The sequence below is a fragment of the Meriones unguiculatus genome, chromosome 8 (genome assembly GCF_030254825.1).
Source record: "Meriones unguiculatus strain TT.TT164.6M chromosome 8, Bangor_MerUng_6.1, whole genome shotgun sequence".
In the NCBI taxonomy this organism is placed as follows: Eukaryota; Metazoa; Chordata; class Mammalia; order Rodentia; family Muridae; genus Meriones; species Meriones unguiculatus.
In genome coordinates this window covers 79,446,096-79,469,452 of record NC_083356.1, presented here as the reverse complement: position 1 = coordinate 79,469,452, position 23,357 = coordinate 79,446,096, and the positions used below count along the sequence as shown (strand labels likewise).

Below are 23,357 nucleotides of genomic sequence, written 5' to 3'. Positions count from 1 at the left end.
TGGTATTGAGACCCAGTTCCCAGCCATCACTGGGCTTTCATAGCTTAGGGCCATAGGCTTCCATTTGTTCCCTAACTCCAGCAACTTAACCTGCATGTCAGGTTCTTCCCAGGACCAAAAAGAGGTAATAATACAAGGAAATGGCTAAAACATTACAGAGGAGCTGAGACCTAGAGACCAGCAATGGCTGTGGTGGTGCTCCCAAGACTGAGGACCAGCTGACTAGATTGAAGCATGCAATTGGGATGGAGCCCCTAAAAGCAGGCTCAGTCTATAGCACCTGCAGAGGCAAGGAGAGACCTGGCATAGGGATGTGAGTGCCAGAGGGGGCTGTACCACAGGTGCTTGAGTTACACAGGACAAGCCATTGCTGAGCAGCCTATCCACACTGGTAGCAAGCCTGGAGTGACAGCCTGCAAGCTTCCCCTTCCTGAGCTTCCCCCTCCATGTCTCATTGATGCTTCATTTGGGCCAAACCAAGTGAGCAGCCAGGTGATCTAGAACCAAAGAATTTCATGTGCAGGGGTTGGGCCCATCTGTGCAGAGCAGAGCAGGAGTGTTGGGACAAGTCTCAACCAGATAGTTGGCTATTTATGGACCACTCTTCCTTAGCAATTAGTACATGGTGAATAACGTAATAAAGTCCCTTGAGTTTTCAGTGGACTTGATGCAAACCTGTCCTCTACCTATTCTAGCTATGTGGCTCCAGACAAGTTACCATGCCTTCTTGAACCCTGTTTTCTCAATTATAAATCAAGAAAGAGAAAAAAATACCTTAATGGGGGCTCAATGATCTGTGTTTGGCTTGTCCCTACCTCATTATGAAGTAAGAGGAAGATATCTAAAACTTCATGGGGCTTATCCAGCAATAAACAGGAATGTCAGAAAATTGTGCATGTTGATTGACTACCCTCTAACTTCAATGAATTTGCTGACATCTATTGCCTAGCAATGATCAGCGAGTAGATGTTCAGTTTGGTATTGTGATGTGGTCTCCTCCTAGAGGCTGTCAGGTGGGAAAATCTTATGAAACATACCCTGGGTAACCCTAGTGTTGGAGAAGTACTCTATATGTATTGTTGAATTCACTTGGAACAAGTTTTTTTTAAAAAAAATAAAAATGAGATCCTGGGAGAGCTAGCATTTAAAGCCTTGAGCACCCTCCTCCCTGAACCACAGGATTTTCATTTGCTAAGTGGGGCTAAGAATGCCACCCTCATGAAATTGCTTTGAGAATCAAATGCAATGGCAGAAGTAAACTCCTTGTCTGTGTTCTTCCCTGCCCGCCACAAGAAGCCTTTTATCCAGCGATGCCCAATTCACCAGCAGTCACATTCCATGGAGGCGTGGCAGGAGTTTGGAAAGCCTTTAGCTGGAGATTATTTTATGTTTGGTTTGCTGGTCCCTGCTAGTGATGTGACCTGGCAGGTCTCCACTCAGCCCTGTTCCTATCAGTCACAGCTCACTGGTGTTATTCATATGCCACTTACCTTAGACTTTCTTCGCCTGTCTTCCTACTGTGCTACATTTTCACTCTCATCTTTACAGCATTAACAATGGCATGTAGGGTTTGGGGTTGTCCTGAACAAGTCAGTTGCCAGCTTAAAAGGTCATTATCATCTTGTCTCTGAAACGAACTTTTATACAGAAGTGACCGGTGTTACCCTTCATGGATAAGTGTCAAACAAAACAGCCTGAGAGGAAGGTGCCTGATGTTTATGGGTTTCTGCTGTGTTTCCTTTGTTTTTATTTTCTTGGGTAAATGTGCACTGCGTTATTCCTGATGTGCTGGTTGTGAAACTTGAAGCATGGAGAGTTGAAATCACTTAAACAACTGGAAGCAAACGTTTTCTAAGGCCTTCCTCTACACACCCTCTTCTTGATGTTTGGATGTACAATAGGGAGCAAAATAAAGTCCCTGAGCTAAGTATGTGCATCTATAGTTGAAGCTTACTCCAGAGACTGAGATGGGCAGATCCCTTGAGCCCAGAAATTCAAGGCTAGCCTAGATAACATACCAAGACCCCCACAACCACCCAAAATAAATTAAATTCTATCCAGTCCTCAAAACTTACCCATTCTAGGAAGACACAGGTAGGAAATAGGAAAGTGAGCATGTTAAATGGCAAGATGTACAAAAAAGCAAACGGAGAAAGGTACTGGCCAAAATGCCCAGGTGAGGTAGGTGCTGGGAAAGAGACTGGGGCTAGTCTGTCTAAGTCTACACTGTCCTGGCTGCTTCTCACTTATCTTAGTGATGGTTTCCAGAACCTGGCATTTATTTTCACCCTGTGAAGTCGGCCTTCAGTCCACTCAGAAAGTGAATGGTAGCCTCTATAATGTTTGTATCACTATTGCACCGATGGACATATCTTTCCATGCCAGGCTTTATTGTAGTTCATAGCTGGGTAAGATGTTGATGACATTTCCTCCTACCATCCTACATGAGCTACCTTCTGGCATTATGAAAGTAGCGGGGAAATTTCCTGTTCAGTATCAACTTGAATTTTCCATGTCCTGTGACCAAAGTGATACACACAGACTAAAAAAAATAAATGATTGCTGTACTAAATGCCATAAAGCACCTTAGCAAGGTTTGTTTGTCCCAATCAGAGTTGATAATTGAGAGAAGTCAGGGCAGAGACTCAAACAAGAACAGGAGCCATGGAGGAGAACTGCTTACTGGCTTGCTCACCATGCCTTCCCCAGTCTAGGCCCAGGACCATCTGCCCAGGGTGGCCCCACTCACAGTAGGTTGGAACCTTCCACATCAATCAACAATCAGGACCCCACAGACATACTGATGGAACAGTTTGATAGAAACAGTTCCTCAATTAGGATTTCCTCTTTCCAGATACGTCTAGGTTTATGTCAAGTTGATCAAAATCAATCAGCACAGAAGTTAAATACTGATAATTTTTCTATACCTTTTATACATAGAAGTCATTTTTCTTGGCAGAAGCTTATACTTTCCTTGAGTATTGTCTAAGGGTGTAAGTCTGGTAAATCTGTTAAAGTCTTAAGGTAATCTTGATTTTCTTTCTTTAGTCAGGTATGTGTTATTTCTTACTAGATGCCCATGGGTTCATTTGTTGTTTCTTTCTCCATTCTCTCCCCCTAACCTTCTCTTGTCTAGCAGATTGACTAGACTGTCTGGAGGGGTCATTCTGTAGCATCACTTATGTTACGTAGTCCCTCAGAATATTAGAAATAAGTTTTAGTTATGTAGAAAACATACCTTCCAAGGTTTAGCTGGGTGAGTTAAAGCTGATTGAATCCCCCACTGTGGGGTATCCTCTCACCTGAGAAACACAATCACTTGTGTTTTATGGCCACGAGTTCTGCTTGCTGGTCACTGTGCCAATCCTGCTGTGCTGCTGTTCAGAATTGAAAACATACCTTATTGTACATCTTTTTTGTTTGTTTGTTTGTTTCAAGAAATTTTTCTAGGCTGTAAAGATTATTCAGTGATTCAGAGCACTGGATATTCTTCTAGAGGATCTAAGCTCAGTTCTCAGCACCCACATGGCAGCTCACAACTGTCTATAACTGTAGTCCCATGAGATCTGATGTTCTCTTTTGGTATGCAGAATACATGAAGACAAATATATATATATAAAATCTTTTTTAAAAAGAATTTTTTAAATCATAGGTTTTAGCATTAAGTTTCCTACACACACACAAAACTAGTCATGTTTTTCATCTTCTTTGCCTGTTTCCAATATTTCTTAGTTTCTTTAAAATCTTTATTTTTTTCCTTTGAGTATTTCATATTATTCAAATTAATAATAATTTCCTTAAGGCATTCTTTGATGAGTGGATTTTCTCTAATTTCAAAATCTTTTAGTTTTTTTCTTCTTAGATTTCTAAATTTGTATGATTAAGATCTATGTAGTTCTTTCATGCCTTGGTGTCTTTAGCTCATTTTAACATAGTATATAGGCTTTTTTTTATTATTTTTGTTTTGTGTGTATGGATGTTTTTCCTGCATATACATATACATGCAATACCCATGGAGGCCAGAAAAGGGCTCTGGATGTCTAGAAACTGAAATTACAGACCGTTGTGAGCTGCCATGTGTGTGCTGGGAGCTGAACCCAGGTCTTCTAAAACAGCAGCCAGTGCTCTTAACCACTGAGCCATCTCTCCAGTCCCATATTTTTATTATTTTAAAATTGTGTTTGGGTGGGGCTGTGTTCATGTGTGCTTAGAGACCAGAGAACCTGTGGAAGAGCAGTACATGTTCTAAACACCTGAATCATCTTTCTAGCACCAAGATGTAGTTTTAATACATTTTTATGGTCATTTCTTTCAGGCAAGCTTTCATGGTCCATAGGGATATTATTCTTTTTTTTTTTTTCCTCATAATAATTTTGCATGGGGTTTGACCTTGGTGCTTTCTTATTGTTTGTCTTATGTAAAGTTGGGTTTCCTGATGTTAGAATGAAATGGTGTTCATGAAAGCCCTTCTGAATCTCAGCGCTGGCCATACTGATAGTGCTTTGAAGATCAGCAGCAGCCCTCTGCCGTTTTCTAGGTTGTCTCCCTGCTTTGATCTAGAACTGCTTCTCCCTTCTTTCTGGCCTGTGTGCTGCTTGGTAGATTCCCCTCAGGAGGGCTTCCATTTCTGGAAAAAAGCCCTGATGCTATTTCCTGAGAAGCCAGAGGCCTCATGGGATACTAGGACAAGACCACACCAGCCCCTTAATCTTCTTGCCACTGGAATTGTTTTTTAAATTGGGAGATTTGAATAGACATTTCACAGAAGAAGCAGCATGGATGATTCATAAACTGAGGCATATATGCCCAGCTTTTTATTAAATTTAATTTTTTTTTCAATTTATATCCTTTTTGTGGCCCCATCCCACCTTGCCTCTCAGTCCCACCCTTCCTCCTTCCTCCTTCTCCTATTCCTCAGATAAGGGGAGCCCCCCTTCCCGTTCACCCCAGCTTGTCAAGTCAGATATGCCCAGCTTTTTAGTGATGTACAGTGGTCTAGAAAACCATTATATTTTGTGTACATTAGATCAGCAGAGATTATGAAGTCAGTGCTTTACATTGATGAATATGGAGTGATAGTGGCTCTTGATTCTAGAAAAGTAAATTAAACCACAGTTTTGGAAAATAGTATGGCATTATCTTATAAAGTTGAAATTCTTGCTCATGTGGGATAAGAGGTATGAAAATGTTCTTATTCTTCAAAAATTGAGAATAATTCAAATATGCATTATATGGTAGTGTCTTTGTGTGTTGTGGTAGATGGCTGGGATAATCATTGTGTTGCAGCTCTAACATGCATGGCTTCTTGGCATGCACTATGATAGTGACTTTAAGGCTCAGCAGTTAGCAGAGTGTAAATTATCTTAGGCCACATACACTTATGAAAAAACGTGTGCAAGTGAGTCTTAGGGAAAAGGAACTAAACTGTTAAAAGAGTTGGTAGGATGGGTTTGGAGGGATAGCTCAGCAGTTAAGAGCTCTTGCTACTCTGTGGAGGACCTGAGTCTGGCTCCCAGCATCCATGTCAGACAGTTCACAACCACCTGTAACTCTATCTAGGAGAGCTGATGCCTTCTTCTGGCCTCCACATGCATCCATGCCCCCACACAGATATAAAATGCATATACAGATACATGAATAAAAATAGAATCTAGAAACAAGGAGTTGGTGGGATGCAGGAGGAGGAGCATCAAGACACTGTAAGGAGATGGGAAGTCTGTTTTTTTAGATACAAAGTTCACATGTTATGTTATGTTATGTTATGTTATGCTATCCTATGCTACATAAGTTATGTTATGCCACATAACTTCGTTACATATAGTCTCTCATCAATACATATAATTTCCATGATAAATTAGGTCAAACTGAATGACACTACAAAATAGCTGAGACATTAATTTTCATATTGTGTCTTTTGTAATATTATGCTTAAAACTTAGATCAGCTTCCACTACTCTCCAATTTCAGCCACATCGGGCTTCACAAGGATGCCAAAATGTTGACCTTAATATGTTGAGTTTTAGGATTCCTTAGGTGGTTGTAGACATGGTGGGGTGGCTTAGCTTGATTATAAGTTAATATTCTTTACTGTTCTGAATGATTACTCTTAGCCCCTGCCCCTTACTAGAAGGATCTTTCAAAGAAGAAAGAATTGCTGGCCTCTTTAGGACCAGCAGATTGCCCCCTTCAGCTTTGAACATTTGTAGGGTAATGAGATAGTACCTCTGTGGCGCAGTATCAAATACTCTATTCTGGTACCTCCATAATTGGGGGAGTCCTCCTCACTCCTTGGGATGCCCCATAAGACAGGCACACACACACACAAGTCATCACAAGCCTGCACCCCCTCCTCTCTAGGAGGTCCATCTTGCTGAACTCACAGATAGTGCAGCTGATAGCAGGTCATCCCTGGAGCCTTAGGAAGCCAAACCCAGTGCCGTTTCACCTCTTTCTGTGGTGCTCTAAATCTCAGAATACCAAATGTTCCTGGAATGTTCCTGTAAGCTCCACAGCCCTGGTATGGTGTGCATTTATTGTCTTTCTCGCTCTTTGTTTGTTAAAGGGTGTTGGTTGTTAACTTATGCCTGTTTTATGAAATGTCTTGAACTGTATGTATCTCAGTCTAGCCTAGAGCTCACTTAGTAACCAATCTGTCTTTGAACTCCTGGCAGTCTCCCTGCCCTTGCTTCTTTGAATACTAGGATTACAGTGAGCCACCAAACCCATTTCACCATTTTTGTGTTAATCAGAATAAAATTTAGGTAGGAAAAGAAATCACTACAATGAATAAAAGCGTTTTTTAAATATTTCTGAAACTTATCTTGCATCCCTGAGGTGTATTGGGCACAGAGCTAGGCTCTTGACAGCCAACAACAATGTGTGGAAGAATTACAATTTGGACCTGGGACTTGGTTCCATAAAAAATATTTTCCAGGTCAGGGTAGAGTTGAGTACACATGAGGCCTGGCAGCATCACCCTAGGGAGAGGTTGTTGCTTTTCCTTTTTGCAGGTGAAACAATTCTGCATTGCCACAGAGACTAAGGAAGCCAAATGTGATGGTTCATTCACACATTAACTTGTAACTCTGAGTCTCCACCATGAGGCATCCTAGTTGTGCTTGTGCACACGATTGCTTTTTCTGAGTGTGGGAAGCTGATGTTCTGCATTATTTATCTACGTCTAAGACGCAACATCTTTGATGCATGCTGTGCCCTAGGCTGCAGTCTTCCTAGCTCCTTTTTCTATTGATTAATATACATTGAAGTTCTTAGAAGATATGGCCAGACCTCTAAAGATGGCTGGGGAGTATATAGGTCTTATGATGTGGAGGGGTACGTTAGGCCAATTTCTTTCTATGGTGGATGAGTTTTCTGATACCTTGTAGTTTCTCATTCTCATAAAAGTAGCAACTTTTTCAGGGCAGTTAGGTAACTTCCATTTTCTAGATTTCCCAATGTAGATTTCACTTGATTTTTCAAAGGGTACAATGATAAAAGACAGAGGACCTATTTCCACTCTTGAATCACATTCAGGAGGGTTTCAGTCATTAATGGTACTTTAGCAACAGTGACAGCTTGAGGGACAAGCAGAAGGTTTGACCTGAAGTGAGGGATATTCTACCAGATAGCCAGCCTGTACTCTTCAAAAGGTTAATGTCTCACACAAAGGAAAGCTTAAGAGCTATTCCAGATTAAAGCACACGGGAGAGGCAGGATGACTGAATGGAATGTGGGAGCCAGGATTTTCTTTGGTGTAAGAAGACATTTGGGGACAATTGGTGAATTCTGAATCAAATCAGATCTGAGATAAGATTTTTATCTTATGATGATTTCCTGCTTTTGATCTTTGCACTCCAGTTATGTAAGGGAACATTCTTGACTTTAGAAAATACATCAACTTACTGTAACACTTGTCTTGATGACATGAGATTGTTCGAGTAGAATCAGTGTCAGAGAATAAATTGTATATTACATGAATTTCATTTGACTTGGTTTATTAGAATATACAGAATTTCATTCATGAAAACACACACATGGCCTCAGAATATTTGCCAGTTAATGCCATTCACCATGCGTTGGTAGATATACCCATCATGTCTGCCTCCTACTCTTCAGGCTTTATTTGCTTACATTTGTTTATTTGAGGGCTGTGCACAGCATGTATGTAGAAGACTGAGGACAACTTGTAGTTTCACCCTGTGGGACCAGGGATTGAGCTCTGCTGGCCAAGCTTGCTGGCAAGCACCTTTACTCACGGAGCTATCTCACCAGCCCAGAGTTAGTTTTATTTCCCCCTTTCATCATTGCATGACAAATTTAGAAGCTATACCATTTCTGCTAACCAGCTCCATAGGCCAAACCAAGTCTTCAGAGGAAAGTGGCATATTCCTGTAATGCTTATATTTCTTACCCAGTTATGTGACCAAAAAAAAAAAAAAATGTGCTACTGTTTTTATAGTGTTCTATTCTATTTCTGACAGGGCAATGATGAAGGTTTGTGTTGTGCCACAGAGCATAGCAATCTGGGTGAAAGGTGAAGGATAATTTTTCCTTCTATTCTTGCAACTTTTCTGTAAATCCATAATTATATCAGAGAAGTTTTCTTAAAAATCAGAATTCAAATGAGGAAGGAAAATAAAGGAAAGAGAAATAATTCAAATGCAAGCTGTTTATAAATGTTACAGTACATTATATCTATAAAATGGGAGAAAGACACATTTTGACCCAATACAAAAACTTTTTAGAAAGTGTATTTTTTTTTAAGACTGGAATATCACAGAACACTAAAAAAAAAAAGTATGAAAATCATATATATTCACTATTTTTAATGTCTTATTGATTAATGCAAAGACTTTAACATATTAAAATCATTGTATAACCCTATGTACTAACCTTACTGTTACTATAATTTCACTTAAAAAAATAGTGACAGTAGTTCATCGGTTATTTTATAATTGATCAACCTCTGTCTCACTATTATTTCCCTGTGGGTTTTTTTTCTTTTCTTGTAAAATTACTTTTTACTGTTTCTTTTTATTTTTAACAGATTTAATTTACTCTATTTTCCTAGTAAAAACAAAACAAAACAAAAACCCTTATGTGGTAGCCACAGCTGGAGCCTGAACAGACACTCTGGTATGGATTTTCACAAGATGATCAGTGAATTCCTGATAAGGAGACTTGGTGAACACAGTCTCTTTCCAGAGGTCAGGGATCAGATAGCTGTAGATCTTGGAGATGGCATCAAAGGTGGCCTTGGCAAAGTTGCCCAGGGTGGCAGTGCAGCCCCTGGCTGATGTACAGCAGTCATCAATACCAGCCATCATGAGTGGCTTCTTGAGCACAGGAGCAGAGACAATGGTAGTGCCTCTGGGAACAGGGATGAGATACACCAAAACAGAGCCACAGTGGCCTGTCACCTTGCACGGAACAGTGTGGGGCTTACCAATCTTGTTTCCCCAGTAGCCTCTCCTCACAGGGATGATAGAAAGCTTGGCCAAGATGATGGCCCCTCGAATGGCTGTGGCTATCTCCGTGGAGCACTTAACACCAAGACCAATGTGACCATTGTAGTCCCCATTAGCATCAAAAGCCTTGAACCTGGGCTGCCGGCCAGCCCGTGTCTGCCTCTGCGCTGGCATGATGTTTTGAACCTCATCCTATAGGGATGCACCCAGGAAAAAGTCAACAATTTCAGATTCCTTAATGGGCATAATCCGCCAGTTGGTGTTTTCTCAAAGAAGAAAAAGAAGAGCACTTCTTACTATTTCTTTCTGGAAGATCTGCAAACTCTTTTGGTCTTCCTATGTCTGAAATTCTTGTGCATAGAAGATAGTATATCTAGGTATGAAATTATATATTACCAATTGTTTTCTTTTACACTTTAAGGTCTTATTTTCTTTCATGTTTTTATTAATGAACAGTTTGTTATCCACCCATTTGTCATTTTATAAAAGCTTAACTTTTCTATAAGATTTTCTTTCTTACTTGATTGCTACAGTTTTCAATGATATATGAAAGCATTTTTATCTTACTTGGTATTTAATGCCTTTTAAGTCCTAGTTACTTATAACTTTTTAAATTCTGGAATATTCTTGGGCATTATTTTCCTCAAATACTAACTATAGCTCTTCGTCTACTGCATTGTGTGTGTGTGTGTGTGTGTGTGTGTGTGTGTGTGTGTGTGTGTGTCAGAGAGGTGGTGGTGGATCTTCTGATCCTAGAAACTCCTACATAGACAAGTAAGCATTTTACAATTTGTCGTTCATGTTTTCAACTGTTATCTTTTTAAACATTTACATGGCGTAGGTGGGCGCAAGTGCACGGGTGTGCCGTGGCAGATGTGTGGTGGCCCTAGTTACAAGTTAGTAAGAAGAATACTCTGAACTCGAGTCCATGCCTGCTTATTCATGACTTGGATTTGTCTTTTGTCAATTCATGAGTCTAACGCCAAAATTAAAACCCTAGAACAATGAACTTGCTTCAGACCACAACACTCTCCTGTCATGCAGGTGGATGTAATTGGGAGGATGAATGTGACTTCAGCCCTAGACTGAATATGCCATGTGCTAGGAGACCTGAGAAGTGTCGGGAGCTATATTCAGCCATTTTCATTCTGTTGTTTCTAAGAAGGAAGACTTCAGTTTTTGGTTTGGTTTTGTTTTGTTTTTTGTGTTTTTTTGGTTTTTTGTTTTTGTTTTCATTATGTACAAAATTTTCATCTTTCCTATTCTTTGGAAATAGACTATTTACAAAATTTTGTTTGTGTGACACTTATCTCTAGTAGCAGAATTTTGGTTTAGTTTTATCTAGCAGATGTTGTTAAACTTAGAATTTTTCAGCAAGAGAGAAGTGATGAGATGCTTACAGTGATATTCTATAAATATAAAAAGTCCATTGTTATTATTCAATATCTGTTAAGCACCCACAGAGTGCCATTTCTCAGTTAGCACTGTAGTGAGAAGAAGGGTCCATGCTCACAGACTGCTCTTGTGCAAGGTGTCCCTCATAGTTTTGTTTTGTTTTGTTTTGTTTTTTAAATCCTAAATAGTATATATGGACTTTGTCTTATACTACCTTGCTTGGCCATTAGAGCCAAAGATGAGAATAACATATACATTGCTATATCAATGTTGATTTGGAAGTACTGATCACCTGTTATTTGACAACAAAATGCATGGGCTCAAAAGGAAAGCAAATATACATACAATTGTAGTGTGCTGTTAGAGGGACTGCACTGGAAGTGCTGCCTAAAAGACTGGAGCAGAGAAAGATAAGATTGTTTTATGTGACCAGGTCAAGGGCAGCTTCCCAGAGGAGGAAATGGTCAGTTGAAATGGGATTCAAAAAGGAGTTTTCTGAGCAGCGAAAGGTCCCTTTTTAAAGCCCAGTGTGTTGTACTGGGCTGTGAGTATTCTGTGTTTCTGAAAGATAATAGCAAGAATCCCTCCCATGCTTGGAGCCACTTTAGGAGTTAAATCAGAGAACATTCTTATCTTGAGAATGTCATGGAAGATATCTGGAATGAGATGAGTCTAAGACAGAGGCCAACAAGAAGAAAACTGTTCACAAGCCCTGGGATGAATCGGTGACATGATGAAAGTGAAGCAAAAAGACTAGGCTGAAAACAGGCTGGAAAGACAGGCCTTACCCATAAGATGGTGGGTGCCTATAACTGCAAACACCGAGAAAGGAGGACTTTGAGTCCAGGTCAGCCTGGACCACATAGCAAGACCCTATCTCAATAACAACAAAGAGGCAGAATCCATCAAGGAAGAAAATTTGAGAGTGGAGTGACAGAGGCAGAGTCAGGAAGTAGTTGAAGATGACTTGTAAGTTCTAGGGGGCTCTGCTTGCTTGGGAAGCTGTAGGAAATTTTGTTGTTGTTGTTGCATCCATAAATGTAGGGCAGCTATTTCTTTTTTATCTACTTCTGCCATGCATCCTCAGGAAAATAAACAATATTAGTTTTCCTGAAGAACAGTGAACTAAAGAGGCTGCCCAAGAAAAGAATGGTTCCATCATCTTGGCCCCTTGTTAGGAACATAATGAGAATAACACTGGAAACTTAGTTCCCTAATTTAACGTCTTTGGCGGAATCCTCTTCTTGACAGGGAATGGCTTTGATATTGAGTTCGTGACTCCTGCCTTACACTCCCTTTCATCATTGCAGGTGGAGTGCAGCCATGTGTCCTGTTAGCCAGCACTGTGCTTATGCTCTTTAGAATGTTCTTTCTGAATAATTAGATAGTTCCACTCAATTCTGAAGCATTTCCCATGCCTATTATGCACCTGGGAGAGTGGCAGGTGTTTTCACAGGTCTTCTCTTTCAATACCTATGGCAGCAGCCTTGGAATTACAGAAGAGGAGCTGACATCTCACACAGTGGCTGTCCATCCCAGGTCCGAGCATGTCAGCTACAGGGTCAAGGACTGGTAATAGTGAAGCATGTGAGAAAAACAAAGCAAGGCCAACCCCAATGACTGGGTGGGGCTTTTCCATCCACACAGGTGAAGAAGGAAAAGCCACTTTGAAGGAAACGACATCAACTTTACTCATGTTGAGTGTGACTTGTCAGTTAGAAATAAAGAGCTTTCACTTTGAAAACTTCGAGCGTGTATTCTTAGATTTAAGAAGTGTCTAACATCTGGATGCTAATCAACCAGACAAAGTGTATAAAGCAAGAAGGAAAAGTACACAGAGGACTAGCAAAGAGGAATTAGCAAGAAAGCCAGCAAGCTATGTCCAGAGAAGTGAGAAGAAAACCAGGAGAACACCTTAGCCTGTGGGTGAGAATACTTAAGCAACAATTGGGACTGGAAAAATAGCTTAGTCGGTAAATCTGCCTTAAAAGCCATGAGGACTGGAGTTCAGATCTCCAGAACCCACATAAAAAACTGGGTACAGGGCCTAGAGAAATAGCTCAGCAGTTAAGAGCACTGGCCGTTCTTCCAAAGGACATAAATTCAATTCCCATCATCACAGGGCAACTTACAACTGTCTGTAATTCCAATTCCAAGGCATCTGACACCCTCACACAAACATACATGGAGGCAGAACACCAGTGTGCATAAAATAAAAATAAATAATAAATTACTTAAAAAAAAAAAAAAACACTAGGTGTGGCACACAAAAAAATTCCAGCAATGGTGAAATGGGAGACAGAGAGAGAGACCCTTGGGAGTTCATAAACCAGTTAGCCCAAACTACATGGTAAGGTTCCAAGTCAGTAAGAAACTGTGTCTCAAGCAAAAAAGTAAAAAGTATCTGAGGACCAAACCCAAGGTTGTCCTCTGACCTCCACACGAGTACCATACAGATGTCCACATGCATGTGCTCATGCATGCAGACAGACACAAACACACAAATTAAAGATTAAAAAAGTGTCAGTGGTGAAGGAGGCCAACAGAGAGGGCCATCTAGGTAAAACAGTGGCACAGGAGGGAATTTTAATACAATAGCTTCCGTTTTCTCTGTGATATCCAGGTAGGGAAGAGAATGCATGCATGTGTTGGGTAATGGTAACGGTTGGGGCAGAGATGGACAAGGGTCAAAGAATGGTAGTAACACCAGCAGGATGAACCTGGAATTCTTATAGTCTTCTTTGGCCCTAATGCTTAGATTCTCCCTGTCGATTAAAAGGATATGGTGTCCAGCCTGCCTTGTTTTAGCCTATGTTTGACACATGTTCTTAAACCCTTTTGCCCTGTTGCTCCTGTAGTCAATGTTCATTGAATTGGTAAGAATTGAAGACCAGATAGAGAGGAGTCCTGCTGAAGATGCCTTGGCTACTGATATGTATCTGTTACTTTTTCATGTAAATTAGTGATTGCAGCTCTGATAGTGTGTTCTCTTGAGGCATTTTATGGTGGCATGGCTTCCACAGATACCCTCCAGAGGACACTGGGAGGTGGCCTCTGCCATGCTACAAGTGAATTTTCCCTTGCAGTGAGCACTACACAACCACACAGCTCTTTCTGAAGGTTGCCCCACCACCTAGGTACCCTTACCACCACTCTGAGAGATACATGTGGGTGTGTGGAAGGCTTGCCTGGCCTCAGATCCTGGCTCTGCTGTTCAGGAAAGTGTAGCCTAGAAACACACATCCCTTTTGAGCATCGGGTTTATTATCTCTGAGACAAAGAAATAACATTTCCTCTCTGTAAACTAATGTCTATGAGAAGCCAAGCAATAGGAGCTTTGTGGTACTGTTGGTTGTCAATCTTTTTTCCAATTCTGATTACAGGACTGTTCTCTCTGGGAAACTTGAGGCTGAAATCACCACCTTTCTCTTACAAGGTAGCTAAGTTAGAGGCACACGTTAGGTTGTGTTCCCCAGTTTCCATGGCACTTGCTGACAACCATCACAGCCAATCCTGGCTGCCCTCCATCAGTCTGAGGTATTTCTTGTAGAAGCAGGATAGAAGGGTCGTCCATTCCTCTATCAGAAGGCTGACTGTCCATCCATTGGAAACTACACTTAATGTGTCTTATCTGGCAAGTGGTGTGTTATTAATATGTGATTGGTGACCTCCAAACATTTGAAGACAGGGCATGTCTAGCCTCTATTTTCTGCTGCATATTGCCTTACACCTTAGTCCCATTGCTTGTTTATATTTTTTTGTGGACCTAAAATGGCATTTGGCCTTCAACCTTTATCTCTAAATGCACACTGGCTTTATCTCTACAGCAAGCCAGACCATCAAGCTCAGAGGAAAAACTGAAAGATTTGGGTTCCTTTCTTTGTCACTCAAGCATATTTTTGAGGGGTTTGTCCATTTATCCAAACACTAGTCGGTGAATGCCTACTGCGTGCAGCTATCTCAGAGCCCCATGACAAGGCAAGCATGAGCAGCCTTTTTCAGGCAGGAGTCAGGAAGGAGCAGTGTTCCAGAGGGCAGTCGTTAAGAGGCCAGTCACTCAGTGCCAAGGTAGCTCCTTTTGTCTGCATGATTCTGTCCTCATAATGTCACTGGAGCCCTCATTCTTTTTTTTTTTTTTCCTTACTGCATCTTCTAGTCACCACCTTTATCTTGTTGCTTCCTCAAGCATGAAGAGCTAGCTGCTAGAGTTTCCTCACTCATGGAGTCCCATGACTCAACTGTGGCCACCTCAGAAGAACTCTAGCCTGAGAGATGAGTCACTATTCACATTGATGTCAGTTCTATGAAGCTCACCTGAGTGGTCCCCCACCACATGTCTTACACCTTGCATTGCTTCCCAGTGAATACATTACAGCCATTCCCTAGAGATCAAGTTTCCTGGTCAAGGGGAAGAAGGGAGCAGAGCCCTTTGCTCAGATCTCTTCAGCAACAGCTACTCGAGTTTTCACTGGTCCTTTTCATGGCTAATTTTATGATTACAAAGGAGCTTTTGGCTTCAACTGTCCTGTTCCAGGAACAAGCTACACACCTAAACTGCAGCCCATCTGTCAGAAGCTACAGCATAGTAAACACTACAGGTTTCTGAACCAGGGTGACATGGACATCCTACCTTAGTGTTCTCCTCCGCTAATGAACTTTCTGAGGGAAAGAGCTTCCTAAACATCTGTGTCCCTAGCACATAGTTGGCTCATGGGGTGCTCATTTAAGGCTGAGCTCCAAAACTCTCCCCTCAAGCAGTTTTGCTGTGGCTCCATTCCTCTAGACTTCAGGGATAGTGTCCAGGACTTTGAGTGTCCCCAGTGCAGACACAGTGCACACTCACTACATGTCAGCTGATGATCATTAAAAGGTATTTTCACCAGCCCAGGGCCCGGGACATAGTAGGAGCTCATTAAAAGGTAGTCAGGCTGTTGTTATCATCATTAATACAAAAAATAATTAAAAAAAATAAAATCAAGAAGACAAAATGAAGATGGGCATTGGTCACCCACTTTGGTATGAAGTGTGGACATTGATTGGAAGGCCATTTCAGAGAAGCAAAATGGCTTTTCATTCGTTTTGGGGAAGGGAGGAGGGATAACGAGAGAGTCTTTTTCAAGTGTTTGCTCCATCTTGCTGCCACTTTACTATGTGTGGCTGCTGTTGCCATGGCGATTCTTTAAGCAATTGAATAGAGCAGCACTGAGTTGTTGCAAACTGGCTCTAATTGCTCCCATGCACCAGGCCTGCCCACACGACACACTCCACACAGTGCTCCTTCTTTCTCATGTGTATTTCCATAAATCTCTGGGCATTGTGCAGCTCCCTTGCCCTTGTGACATTGCCATCCTTGGGCAGAGGGCACAAGAAGTAAGCCTGGGTAGAAGAGGGGGCACCACCAATTTTCCCTGTGTGAGAAGCCATGCAGACCCCCAGGGTTTAAGGGGGTAGCAGGATGTGGGCTCAGCAGGGCCATGAAACCAAATAAAACACTCATGGGATAGGTTTATTATATGTATTTGTCATTGTTGGATAATTTCATCATCTTTTTAAATCCAGCTGTACCACTATTGTAGCCTCCTGCCATGAGGGCCCTGTGCATTGTGCAGTAAGAACTTCTGGCTTTAACTTCAACAAGACCGGGGAGAGCCGGCTTTGGGGAGGGGACACTGGTAGCTTTGGTGCCTTCCTGCATGTCAGGCACTGAAGTGGATATTTCCCATGAGCCACTTAGTCCACCAGTACATTGTTCATGGGGGGAAGATAAGGGAGCCAATAGTTAGGAACCATGAGCAGTGAGGAAACTGAAACACAGATATGTAGTGTGAACCTTTGTAGCCTGTGCATGTAAAGCTGAGTTGAGCCAATAGCCTGACGGATCCTAAGCCTGTGCCCTTTCTATCGACACGCTGTCTCCCAGGAAAGAGGCCAGGTTTGGGTGGTACAGAGGAACATTCCTTGTTTCTGTTTATTTCTTTTGTTTTTGTTTGAGATAAGGCCTCACTTTTGTACCAGGCTAACCTCAAACAGTGATTCCCCTGCCTCAGTTTCTTAAATGGGTATCACCACACCCAGCCAAGGAGCCTCTTGGAGGGAAATTTAAGCACCAAAGAACCATGTGGCCCTCTGTTGATCTTTTTTAAACTAGGTGTTTCATTGCAGCCCACGATGATTATAGTATGGTTATCAGAGCCAGGGGTGAGAGCCAAGTTAGATTCTAAAGCCATCTTACCACACAGCTGTTTTCCATGGGCTTACTTGAAAGTGAGTATTCCATATGCATTTGAAAACTTACCTGTCAATTCCAGGAAGTCTGGTAGCCAATGTAAGTGTCTTCTTCTTATTCCAGGGATATTTGTAAAATCAATTTGAGCCTACAATACATTTTCCAGAGTGGCATGTAGGCAGCAGGGCCTCTATCTCTGTTGGCTGTCCCAGGGGGAAGGGAAGGCTTGACCTGCACTAGAGTAGGAAAATCACATTTGATTTTTTTTTCTTTCTCTTATTTTCTGCTTTTTATTTTAATGCAGTTTGAATAATAAAGGGTAGAAGGTGAACAAATTTATGGCCTGTTCTCATCAAAATGAGAACACTAGCAGCAAGGTCATTATTTTAATTCTTAATAGTCTACATTAACCACTCGGAGTCATTGATTCAGACTGGTTTTATTGAATGACAGAGACAGAGTAATGTGTGGAGGTTTCTGCTGCAGTGCTGTGAGCTGTCTTGACATAGCCAGTGGTGGTCATCAAATCAGTTCTTGACTAATTGTCAACACCTTGCTGGTGGCATCAAGAGCCCCATTCTGTCCCCTGGTGTTCCAATCCGCTTTCAGCCATACTACTAGGACTCAAGGAGGCCATGCCACAAGCTTCACAGTCTCACTATTTCCAGTGGCAACATGACCTTGTTGTCTTCCTAGCAGCTCTCCTGGTGGCAGTCTCCTATGTCGCTGACTGCCTTTGAGTCACATGACCACACCCTAAGCAGTCACTGGCAATGGTCTCAGAGATGAGACCACTGGAGCTGGCCTGGGAAGTTAGACTGGAGCATTTGTCCTTGAAGGGGAGGCTGGGGGTGTAAGAGCAAAACAAGGATTCTCTTAGAGACAGGCTTGAGTGTTAGGTAAGGTGATCCCAAGTCCCCCAGGAGCTTCCACTCCAGGGAAACAGACAGGAGTGAAGGCAGCAGGCAGGCATGTTTTGTTCTTGAAAGCAAGTCAGCAGGCTTATTTGGAGAGAAGGTCCACAGGGCATTGCCATGGCCTCTTCTCTGTATTCTCTATGGGTCCTGGGCACTCATTGTTCCTGTGAAGCATCATCATGGCCACTTTTCTCAGAAGGGGACTGCACTGGGCTGTGAACAGAGCCAGATCCAGAGAGGAGCTGGATTCTGGATGTGGGGATGAGTAGGCAGAATCGACTCTGTTAGCATTGTGCTGGAATTGTTTTCCTAGCTGCAGCTTTTGTTTTTGAGGGTGATATTTTGAGAACTGTTGTCTCTGTGGGAATATCTTGGTTATGTACAGCAGAGCCATCTCTGAGTCTACATTTTCCTGTTTAACACATGGCTGTCTTTATAATGAGTGCCTTCTTTATGTGGGGTTATCAGAGTAACTCTGAATCTATTTTACAACTAAATTAATGATATCCAGGAAACATTTATTTGGCTCCTTTTCTATTTATAATATTGTTACCAACTAATTGCCTTTGAATGTTCCTACTTACAGGGTCCTTTGTGCTAGTTAAAACCCATCCCACGTAGGTGAAACTGTAATGCCACTCAGGACTACCCAGTCCCTTGTGAAGTTTTTCTTCTTGTCATGATGACAGGAGCAATCATAAGAATGTATACCAATGCAAAAGGCCAAGTTGAGACAGCATCTAAAAATAACAATGTGTATTGTTGATTTTATTCTGATGATAAAAGTAATATATTTTCATTGTAAAACATTTGTGAAAGACAGAAAAGCATAAAGAGGGAAAAAGATAACTCAGTGGCCAACCCCACCCCCAGGCAATCTGCATTAGGTTTAGCATATTTTCTTCCAAATCATTTTATACCTTCTTATGTAATTAAATTTATCTGATCAATACATTATTGTTCTTTCATGGAATCATTATCGTGCATGTTTTTCTTATGCCTAAGACATCCATAATCAGTCACCAGTGGTGACTTTATATGATTTCTTTATTTAATTTGGTTACCTGTTCCCTTCCTGATATAAACTTAAATTTTCCTTGTTGTAGTTTCCTTACTCATATGTACATATGCAAAACAAAAGAATTTTGTTTTAAATCTCCTTATATAATTTTATTTTTATTCAACTTTTTCTCATACTGTTAAGCAAGTATCTGTTTTTCTACTATGAATATTGCCCTGTGTCCATTGACTCACTGACCTCTTGATTTCCTTGTTTTGTTTCCTACTGTTTTAAATTTGTTTTAATGTTCATTGTTGTTTTCCCTACATGTATGTCTGTGTGAGGGTGTCAGATCATCTAGAAATAGAGTTACATGACAGTTGTGAGCTGCCATGTGGGTTCTGGGAATTGAACCTGTGTCTTCCAGAGGAGCAGCCAGTGCTCTTAACTGCTTAACCATCTCTCCAGCCCCTTAAATTCTTATTTACCCAAGTTTTTCATATACTTCCCACCTTTTTGTTACAAGTATTTATAGCAAATAAACTGTTTTTAGAGTCAGACATTTTTCCTCAAATACAAACGTTCCAGATATTAAGACAATTCCAAATATTTTATTTTATTCATATGTTATGAGTAGACAACTCTTTAAAATAAAATTTTAATGTTTATGTTTTTCTTTATTTGTTTAAAATTCAAAGTTACGGGAAAGTTGAAAACAATGGACATTGAATACCTATTTATTCTTCATTTGCAGTCCTTGATAACTAATGTTTTGCATTGTCTTCCTAAATGTGTAGATTCTACTCCTTTTGTTTTCTTTCTTTTGTTTGTTTATTTAACCAGTTGACTGCATCTTGCAAGAATCATGACACTTTTACTCCTAGGCATTCCAGTCTCCTAAGAATCAGGGCACACTTTCTGCTACAATCATAAGGCTATTTTCACTCTCAAAAAATATTTTGTTGATAAACTATTGTCTGATGTAAGTAAATAATGCACAGTCTACATTCAGTTCTTCAAGAGGACTCCAAAGTATCTTTCATAACTAACTTTTTTTAATATATATTAATATATTAATGTTTATTTATTTTATATATACATATATATGAGCTCAAGCTTGGCATGGTGGTACACATCCTTAATTCCAGCACTTAGAAGACAGAAGTAGGTATATTTTTGTGACTTTGAGGCCATCATAGTGAGTTCCAGGACAGCCAGACATACATAGTAAAACCCTGTCTCACAAGATAGATAGATAGATAGATAGATAGATAGATAGATAGATAGATAGATAGATAGTAAATAGGTAGAAAGAGATAGGAAAATAAACTTAGAAAGGATCACACGTTACATTAGCTTATGTTATCTTCCTAGTTTTCTTTAGGGTGGAGCCAATCCTCTTCTCTCCTGTTTTATTTTATCATAGCCTTTCTTGACATTGGCATTTTTGAAGAATCCAAGCCAGCTGTGGTGTACTACAAGGTTGATGATGGAACTGCTGATTATAACTGTCTCAGCAGCCTAGATGCCTTAGGGCTGTTGTGTGTACTTCCAGGCCAAGTTCTGGAGGCAGATCTTTCTTAAAGAGCTAGGGTTCCTTTTCCTGAGAAGTGCTATTCACAAGCCAGTTCTATGAGCCATGTGTGCTGTGCTTACCGATTATTGGGATTGCAGATGCCAGACCTTCAGTGTTCAGGAGTCATCAAGTACCACACATGTAGCCCACCACAGGCCCCCAACATAAGCTGTCATGATCTCTCACATATACATACACACACGGGGTGGGGGGGGAGAGAAAGAAAGAGAGACCAAACCCTCAGCTTACATAGCTTAACTTTCCCAGTAACTATAGGGCTGAAGATAAGAATTCTGTTTTTAAAGGTTTTTCTAGAACTAACCTGGTAACCAACACCTCTGGAGGAAGATGTTGGGCAGCACTGCACTGAAGATGAAAGGTTTTGTGTTCTCGCTTAAGATGTATGTTAAGCAGGCCCCATAGTAAGCAGTATAATCAAGGCTTTGCCACTATGCTCTGCCTTCCAGTCAAGGTGAACCAGATGCACTGGCATGGGCATCCTGTGTGTGAGGCAGCCAGCTAGCTTTTTCTACCTGGGCCCAGGGGAGTGCTCTTTATGTTGACTTTGGTACCAGCTAGAACAAGCACCAATCAAAGCACTGCTTCCAAAGAACTGGAAACAAGTTGCCTTACCTTTTGGAGTTCTGTTTTCTACAACAGTAAAAACAGAAATGAGATAGATAAAATTCAGAAGCTCTCCACCTCTGCTGCCCTCTGCCCGTGAGCCCTTATTGGCCTCCTTAGCAACCAAGGAGAGGGGGAGAAATCTTGCCTGAGAAAACGCCAGCACAACTTCAGAGTCTGTTGAGACTCTTGTTACCTCCAGTCTCTCTTACCTCACATGCTCATTGGTGGCCATCTTTAGTAATGTGTTTTCTACCTGAATTTCCTAGTAACACAGACAGTGTACAGGGAACATAGAAGTGTACCTTTTACCATGGTGGGTTGTTGGTGGGTTTGAATTTCCAAGTTGAATCCTTGACTCCACAGCCCAAGCCCATCTCCCTGTGGAGAGGGGAGAGATGGCTGGGAGTGAGGTCAGCAAAAGAGCTCATCTTCCACACAGACACTGAGACAAGTGGGTCTTAGGTGGCATTTCAGTCCTAATGACTTAGGATGATCCACATTTCTACAGCTCACTGTAACACATAGAAATTAGTTAGGAAACTCATGTTTCATGTCCAGGAGACCAGGTGTGTTTCAAAATAAGCCAGCGTGCCTTCCCTGCTGTTTCAGAAGTCCTAGCTCTGGCCCTTGCCAACAAGCATGTATACAGCTTTCAGGGCCACCCCACACAGTGCTGTTAGGCATTTCTGCAAAGCATCGTGTTCCTGCTCTATTGAGAGAGATCTGTGATACTCCCACACTGCTGACTGCCGGACTAGCCAGTTGCCATGTAGCAAGGAAGGAGCATTGAAAAAAAAGACAAGGAACTTGAGTCCCCACGATGCTGAGAAGGACACTCACCTTTCCTCATTTGAATCCTAGTCCCAGGATGCTGTTCTTGCCTGAGATCGGTGTATGTGGCAGCCTCTGAGCTTTCAAGTGAAGTGAGCCAAGTGCCAGCCCATTCACTCGCACCCCACCCCCGTGGCTAGGGGCCACGCTTCCCCTCGAAGCCAGCACAAGGCGAGGTCCTCATGGGGCCTGGCCCTCTGTGTTCATGGAGGAAAAATGAAAGTTGCTTTATTCCCTGGCCTCTTCATGTCTCCCATTATGAGGAGAGGGCTCCACACTGAGGCGCCGGGCTGTGATATTTCTGCTTCAGCGTGAGAGATTCATATGTTTGACTAATCAATTCTCTGGCACTGACTTCCTGGCCTGCATTTTGTTCTCTTGCTTTTGATCGTCTGTTTGCCTTTTTGCCATTCTGCTGCTTCTTGTTTGGAGCTTTTATTTTCCAGGAACACTTTGACCTACTGGATCTGCTATATTCTTCTCCCTCTCTCCCTTTGTCGCTTTTCTCTCTGATTCTGGTTTCCTGCGTGATTGACCGCACACTGCTTCCACATACAAGCAAAGTAGAGACCTCAAGTCACCAGGCCTTGATAACTCCTGGGCTTTGTTTGGAGAGCCAGGAGACAGTGGACCCCAGTCCTCAACCCCCACCCCCTACCAGGCTAGGCTACAGTCCTTTGTTCTGACATCCCCCATTCCAGCCTCACGCTGCTACAAGCTGATATGGGCTTGGTGCCCCGGTGGTCACAAAGCCAAGTGTAGCACTCACAGCAAACTGTAACTGGACACACACAAATATTAATATTAGCAACGTTTTTCAATAGAAGAAACCAAGAGTTGGGCACTTGAGGTGACTTTTCCAGTGTTCAGGCTCTTAAGAACTCAGGACAGCACTAGAACCAGGCATGACCTGAGGGTGACTGTTCTGCTGTGAGAGTTGTTCACTGATAGCTGGCTTCATCCTTCCTCAGTCATCAATGCAGAGCACTTCACCCTTTTTAGCCTGGGTTGGAGGTACTCAACCTTGGCATAGTGAGATAGTTTCCCCTTCCAGACCCCTTCCAAGGTCAAAAGATGAACCCAATGTCACTGCCTTAGCTACCTGGGCTCTTAACTAAATAGCCCCCTACAAATGGTGATTGGGTCATAGTGGAGAGGTCCATGATTAGATGGCCTCTGAGAAGGCTTTATGATGGAATGGAAGATGTTGAATGGAGCCTGGCAGGATAAGTAAGGTTTCCACAGCCAGAGGAAGGAGCCTATTCTGAGACAGCCATGTCCTAAACAGCATTTCGATTTGAGGTTCTCAAGCCCACAA

General features: G+C 41.8%; 1 protein-coding gene and 1 pseudogene across 15 annotated transcripts in view; one reads left to right on the top strand and one right to left on the bottom strand.

The window, feature by feature from the left end:
• Dennd1a (DENN domain containing 1A) overlaps window positions 1–23,357 on the top strand; it is a 477,089-nt gene that overhangs the window by 343,418 nt on the left and 110,314 nt on the right. The window lies entirely within an intron of this gene.
• LOC110546496 (small ribosomal subunit protein uS5-like) lies at window positions 9,096–9,713 on the bottom strand (annotated as a pseudogene).